Raw genomic sequence first — 7,239 nt, 5'->3', positions numbered from 1 at the left:
ATCCTATCCAACATAGTTGACACTATCCGTATTCGAATCCAAATCCGGACAGAAATATGAAAACAAATGTAATATCGGTGATATCCATCCGTATCCGATCTGTTTTCATCTCTAGTCATAGGCTATGCATTTGGCCCCTCCTTTCCTTCGAATTTTAACCCAAGGTCCCTGGCAGGATTTTGGAGCAGAGGAAGTTGGGGCCGGCCGTGGGGGTGCTCGTCGGTGACGGAGAAGGGGCGGAAGAGCACAAGGGTGCCCGCACGCACCCTCTGTTGGTATCGAATGGCCAGGAGGCGGCCTGAGGTGGCCCGGCCACGTGCACCGGCGGTTAGAGGCGACGGCGGCTGGCTGCTGCGGTGCTTCCAGCACGGTTTTGGATGGCGAGCACGAGCATGGAGTGCAGGAGAGGGAGGCGAAGCTGATGGTTGTGCTCGTGAGGAGCGAGGGGGCTGACAGAGGGGAAAACGACCATGGCACCAGCGAGCTCGGAGCTCAGCCATGGCGGCCACTATGCGGTCACGATCAGAGAGCGAGAGTGAGTGGGAGGGGCAGGTCACACGAGCATCGTGGTGCATGGCTGCACTAGAGGCGGGGCTTGGCTCTGCACCAATCCAACCGCAGCACTCTGGCCCCCTATAGGCAGTGGCCCAAGCAAGGCGGCAGCGGCGATAGACAAGGAAGCCACGGCGGCGAGTGGTTCCCGGCAGCGCTGGATCGAACGAGCACATGTGCGAAGCAAAGAAGGAGCTAGACAGTTGGCTGGGCGAGGAGGACGCATCAAGAAGCAGGAACGGGCAGCGTGGAAGCTCCGCTCACTGGCAATGGCGGTCATGGCAACTGCCTACGCTCTGTGCGAGTTAGCAGAGGCAAGGGCGAGCGAGAGCGACCAAGAGAGCTAGAGAGAGGGCGAATGGAGAGGGCAGGGGGGCAGGCTTGGGCTTGGCTTCTCCCAAAATGCCACGTGATGGTGAGGTGGTGCATAAGCAGCGAGTGCACGAGGCCATGCGGTGTCAAGACTCTATGAACTTTTGGCCTTGCTGCTTCTGCTGAAAGAAGGAATGAATTTCAATACCACCTCAAACATACCACTGAAACCCAATGTTCATCCATCCAAATCTCCTAAACCACTTAGTTTTGGCACAATCCGTAGTAATCAAAATTGTAGAGCTACGCGATATGTACAACTTTGCTTAAAGAGTCAAAGTCTGATTCAGCCTGGTTGGAGAGATACGCGGCTACGAAGCAGGGTACACGAAAACTAAAAACTCAGTTTTAGTCCATTATGGATTTAGCCAAATTTTGAGCTTCAGAAACAGCAATATACTCACTTTTGGAGGCCATGATAGACTAATTTAGAGACTAAACTAGTTCCTGGTCCAAAAACAAAGTTTGCTCTACACCACTCAAACTTCAACTTTCATTTAAGGTGCAACTCCATGCAAGCACCGTAAGCCATAGTTCAAACCAAGTCAAAGTAGCATCACGGTAAAGCTTAACTTAGAGTTTCAGACCAATTGAGGCATTTCATGACCTTTGCTCAACACGAACCCTTCATGACTTTTGTTGTAGAGTTCAATTAGAGTCATTTGAGCAAGGTAGCAAGGTTTGTTTAATGACCAATGTTTCCATTCACTTAACAGTGCAATTCCAACAAAGATGTAACTTATCATTTCATGTGATTTCTTGATTCCAAACTTTATGAAACTTTTACAATCATCCATGTGGGTGGAAATTGATGTGAGGCACATGAAAGAAGCACCTTCAACATTACTTAGGTATATATCCAAAAAGGGCCAATATGCAAGCAATGTGTGCTGCCCAAGTTTAAGTTGGAGCTCACTCTTGTAGATTTGATCTTGACACCTTCATCACCACTTAACATGTCATGTTTGAGCTTAAACCCATTGCTTAACTGGTGATAAACACCTGGGGTGTTATAGCCCTCCTCCCTTAAACGAATCGTGTCCTGAGATTCAGGACAAAAGACTTTTATGGAAGAGAGACATGTTACCAGTTTCCAATATCAGAGATAGCTTTAGGCTACATAGCTTCAAGCATCAGAGCGACCAAATTGGTTGAGACAACTTTCTATACTTGGTCTTTGTAGTAAATTTTTGTCAAAAGGATTTTGTTTGATGGCTTCCATAAAGCATTATTACATTGGGAGGAATCCAAGATAGCACTATCCTATGTACTTCGTCCTCGATGTACAAAGAGTGATACAAGTGTAGACTAAATGCTTGTAACATCTACTTCCCTAGTGGATATAGCATAGACCTTATGGACTTTGCACTAGACCGCAGTCTGTTGATGGATATTCCTTGCAACGGTGCTATATTTGTTCCCAAGGTTTGAAAAGCAGTTCTTTACTAAAGTGGCTCGAGCACAACTTTCCATAAAGGATGTGATCATAGACGGGGTAAACATCCTTTGAGGGTATGAGAAGCTAGTTAACCAATATCCAAACTGGTTGTAGCAGTGCAATCACTCAGATGTCAACTGATGGAAAGCTACATAATGTTCTATGTGTGTAGTGCTCTTTCTCTGATAACAACACTATATTATATGAGTCTGTTGAGTGAAGATGAATGTGATAGCTGACTTTGTCTACCCAGTAATTTCGATGCTCATTAGCTAAGGGAACCTTAGAATCTAAGTGGCAACAGGAATCTAGGTTAAATTTGATGCAACCTCTTGGGTAAAAACACATGGAAGGTACCACATGACAAGGCAGCATTGAAAAACATTGCCAAGGATGATGGATAGCGAGGCCTAGAGTACAATAAAAGTTGCAAGTATTTCCTCAAACTAGGGAAATAGTTCACTACCATGCATTTTGAGTATGATTCTCCTTCATGGTGCAGTTGCTCAGTACGTTGAGTTGACTTGCACTATATCAAAACTATCTTTGTGGAACTACTTTTGACAATGGGGCTTCATTTCTAATGTCAGTCAATATCTCCAAATCACAATTTGAAATCTGTTGTTTGGCACCTTTCAAATTGCTTCCGATTTGCAAGGGTACAAATTGACTCGTAGAACACCTCGATTGCTCGAACATTGTTGATAGAAGAGGCTAAGAACAAGGTACAAAGGGGTCCAAGGAGTCTTCTTTAGGGCATCTAAAGGATTATCTAGCAATAATTATTGACCATGTTACATACCTTGGCATCAATTGCAAACACAACTTTCGAATGCAAAGGATGATCGCAGTCACAAAGAAATTACAGATTCTGTACTCTTCGGTTTTCTGTTCATATTTCACAAACTATTGCTCCATTGTGCATGAATTTTGCTAGAAATATAGATCCATGAGTCCCCTAACTGCTCACCAAAATTCAGCTCAAACAGACATGGTTTGACTATCCAAATAATACGGCTACCAAAACTGCTCTATTCTATAATTATAGCGTACTGAATTGACAAAACATCTCTCAAATCCAATGTTTCACTCAACCAATCCTCAAACAAACTTAAGGCATCGACGTGTCTTAAGTAAGGAATGAGGTCACCAAAGTTTGAGGCCATTCCAACCATGTTTGAGTCACTAATCGTTGGCTTGAAGATGTTCGGTTTTGTACCCAAAAATCTGGACAGATTTCTCGTTCTTCTCTTTCTTTGTTTCACACGTTGTGGTGTGTGTTCTATACTCTCGATCTCTTTGTATAGCAGCAGCAGCAGCTCTTTTTTCTGAGGATGTAGACTAAGGTTTTTCCCATATGTGGTTCTCAGGAAACAACTTAAATCGTTTGATTTAGACACCAACTTGACGACACACAAGCATTGGACGTGTGGCTTTGTTTTTGGGACACAAAGCATACTCTTCATGGAGGGACTCTCCTACAGAGATAAGGGACCATTCCTATATGTCCTTTGGCACTTCATCCAATAAAGTCCAGACACATGTGTTAGTGACACCTAGGGGCACAAAGATGTTGACTGAAACTAGGGACGTACATTCGCTAGCTCCTTACGTAGCCGATACAACGTCTTGTACTATCTGTGTGATTGTCCAAGATGGAATTGACTTGATAGCATAGGTTTTGGAAAACAAAGCAGTAGTTGCATTGCTAAATGGCTTGCTGCTTCATTGCTTAACATTGCTCTTCGAGACTTAGCCTTCGTAATTAGCAAAAAGTTGTCACCTAGCTAGAGGTTAAGCTTCCTCCTAGTAACTAATCAGTTGTCTCTCAACACTAAAAGTTCTAAACCTTCACTCTTGCCAACAATAGTTGTGATTGACGCATAATAGATGGTCGCCATCAAAGTCAGTAGACAAGGGGTCACACTAGAGATGGTTGATCTCGACTGTGCGATCAGCATGCACATAATGATCAAGACTTGGATAGCCAGGTCATAATCATAATGTGACGTTCGATTCTTATCCGACTAACAACTTGTCCAACATTAAGTGTTGATCCAATGAGAATGACATAAGTTTCTCACTAGATGATCGATGTTATTATAGGGATAGTCAAGTAGGGTCACTTGCCTACCATTTCTTGCAGTCTGTTTATGTTCATGTCGGCGACCTATTCTTCAAAGGTTATCCTCTGGATGACTTTAGAAGGAAGCTCTACTACTTTTGGTCTAATATAAGGATCTTCCGATTAGATATGGAGAGATAACCATGGAAGAGCTCACATGAAAATAACACATCGGTGCAGTTTGGCAATGGATCATGACTAGAAACCTCGATACCGGCGCGCACCCAGCAGCACAACCATGTGCCGGCCGGCCACAAGGAGGCCCTAGGTTCCGTCGTGGCACCGTAGTTGCTACTCATAACACCATTACTGATCACACACCCAGTGAATTTTCAAGTTGCACAGATTGGGTCATAAGAACAAGCACTATGCAAAGGAGGGATAGCAAACAAAGGTAGTCACAAGGTTAGGACTCAACAAGGAGGTGATCAGAAGATCAAAACACAGCGCAAAAGAACATAGCCTAATTGCTGAAGGCAACTAAGCAGGAGACTCTTGCTTAATTTCCATAAATGCATTATGTCCACCATGGTGATTACCAGGTAAAGATTAACATGAGATTTGGTCTTGTCGAGTAGCAACATGAGATCAAGACTGATAAACATCCAAAGACTTGAAAGGGTTGGAGGCAAAATAAACAAGATTTGAGGGATAGGGCCAATGCACTGACTAGAGATTCAGTTGATAAAGCAATGACATGATCTACGAGGAAAAGGTTCCAAAGCCAGGATAGATAGCGATTAGCATTGCACTAGATCATCTGTAGAAGAAGGAGCAATGAGATCTAACAAGGATTTTTGAGTAGGGTCCTCCCACATAGGAGCGGGACAACCATGAACATGCAAGCAATTAAGGAAACTAAGCTTGGGCTTAAGGTCAAGCAAAGGCATGGATAAAGGTCTTTGTAGCGCAACATTCAAGGCTAGCAACCTCGTGTACATGATCAGGCTCCTAAAAGAGAACTTAATTGGAGATGACAACCATGAGATCATCAAAACTTGGATGTTGTTCCAAGATAGCGCTCTTCAACACTCGTATGCTTACCGAGGACAAAAGGGTGACAACTACGACACTAGCTAGATAACGAACAATCACACATATATCCTATTCTTAAGCGAGCATTTCGAAACACTCAATCCAATTAGCTTAAGCGACTATTACTAAGCACAATGCTCACACATAACAAGCAGTCACCTATAGCAACACCACTACACATAAACTTGGTAGTAAGGTGATGTTATCTTTTTATTTCCTTTTTACTGAGTAGGTGGATATCTCTACAAAACAAGTTTTACTTACATTTAGCAATTTAGTTTTCAAAGGGATGAAGTTTTTGCTAATTAATAACTTGTCATCTATTTCCTATGGAAGCAAACATACAAGATGAAACTAATCACACACTACCTTCAAGCATAGCTATTCAAGCAGCATGGGACAAGGCATTTTGTCTAGCTTCACACAGGGAAGATAGTAACATCACATTGATCACAAGTTACTTAATATTAGAACAAAGTAAGGGAAGCATATTTATGCACAATCACAATCATGATGCATGCTCGTCCTATTCATCCTCACAAAATTGCTAGCCTAAGGTGGCAATCACATTCTATGTCGGTGGCATAACACGTACTCTCTCGATATATAGCTAGTCGTCAGCTACATTCAATCTACGCATTCATGGTTAGCGTACCTATAGGCAAATTCATTGCAGTCCATCCCCACAAGAGATAAATAAGCACACAATGAAAGCAGTAAACTAAGATACTCTCCATATATGCATCCCCAGATATATATACTTCAGTATCTATAGCTACCCGATAGATATACCCACAATTAAGTACCTTCATATATACATGTGTAACATGTAAATATTCCAGTAACCACAACTAACTCTCCCTTAGACCGACAGTTGGACGGTCATGCTCTCACAACTCACACTTACCTAGGTATAGAGGCAATTGATCCATACATTACCATTCAAGCGAATGTGAAGGGACCATGACACCTAAGAGGGGGGTGAATTAGGCAACTTAAAATTCTAACTCCAAAACTATGGCCTCTTTTTCTAACCCTAGCAAAACCTATGCAATAGATAAACTATCTAGATGTGCAACTATGGTTTTGCTAGTGTATAGCTATCTCTATCGCAAACGTACTAAAGTAAACAATGTAAATGCGGGCGCTAAAGAGCAAGGTAGAGATATGCAAACTCACATCGACGACTCCAGTATTTTTACCGAGGTATCGAGAAGCGCACAAGCTTCCCCCAAGTCCTCGTTGGAGCCCCTCGCAAGGGCCAAGCTCCCGGTCGGGTAACTCCGTGGATAGCCTCGGGCCTTCCCCATGGGCAAGTGAGTCTCCAATGTGCCTCTTGGCAAGCCTCTCCCGGATGCTCCCCGCCGTCTTCACTATCAAGCTTCCGGCCAAAACGCCGTGGGCCTTATTCCCTCCGGTACATGGTGACAGCCACACCACAAACGCGGTTGGTGTGATCTCGCAAGACTTCAAGCCCCTCCAATGTACAACACTTGTGCTCGCAAGCACGGGGTGGCAAGAGGTATGCAAACCTCACTAAACACTAGGCATAAACCTAGACCAAGCGCATAAGCGGTGGTCTAATCAACCTAAGCACTTCACAAAGCACTTATGCTAATCACCTAATAAAACACTAAGCACTATACATGTGGAGATCACTAAAATGGTGTATCAACACCCTTGGTATGTTTCCTTAGCTCCACTCCACTCAAATGGC

This window comes from Miscanthus floridulus, chromosome 16, assembly GCF_019320115.1.
Source record: "Miscanthus floridulus cultivar M001 chromosome 16, ASM1932011v1, whole genome shotgun sequence".
Lineage (NCBI taxonomy): Eukaryota > Viridiplantae > Streptophyta > Magnoliopsida > Poales > Poaceae > Miscanthus > Miscanthus floridulus.
The sequence above is the reverse complement of the archived record's forward strand: the minus strand, read 5'-3'. Positions refer to the sequence as shown.